Source organism: Epinephelus moara, chromosome 8 (assembly GCF_006386435.1).
Source record: "Epinephelus moara isolate mb chromosome 8, YSFRI_EMoa_1.0, whole genome shotgun sequence".
NCBI classification, from domain to species: domain Eukaryota; kingdom Metazoa; phylum Chordata; class Actinopteri; order Perciformes; family Serranidae; genus Epinephelus; species Epinephelus moara.
This window is the reverse complement of record NC_065513.1, coordinates 4,036,473-4,037,034: the sequence shown is the minus strand read 5'-3', so window position 1 is coordinate 4,037,034 and position 562 is coordinate 4,036,473.

The window sequence follows — 562 nt, the reverse complement described above, 5'->3', positions numbered from 1 at the left end:
CCAGGAAGCGTTGCAACTGCTTGCGAGAGTCAGGGACAGGCCAGGAGGTGACGGCTGAGACCTTAGCAGGGTCCATCTCCATGCGGTCCTGGCCGATGATGTACCCCAGGAAGGAGACAGAGGAGGCGTGGAACTCGCACTTCTCAGCCTTGACGAACAGGGAGTTCTCCAGCAGGCGTTACAGCACCGTCTGGACGTGATGTATGTGTTCTTGCTTGGACCGGGAGAAGATCAGGATATCGTCTAGGTAGATGAACACAAACTTGTTGAGCATGTCCCTTAGTACGTCATTGATGAGGGCTTGGAAACAGCCGGGGCATTGGTGAGCCCGAAAGGCATCACCAAGTATTCATAGTGTCCTGTGGGGGTGTTGAAGGCTGTCTTCCACTCATCCCCTTCTCGGATCCGAACCAGATGATAGGCGTTGCGGAGGTCCAACTTGGTGTAGATGGTGGCCCCTTGGAGCAGCTCGAAAGCTGAGGCGATGAGGGGGAGAGGATAGCGGTTCTTTACCGTGATGTCGTTCAGGCCTCTGTAGTCGATGCAGGGCCTCAGGGAACCA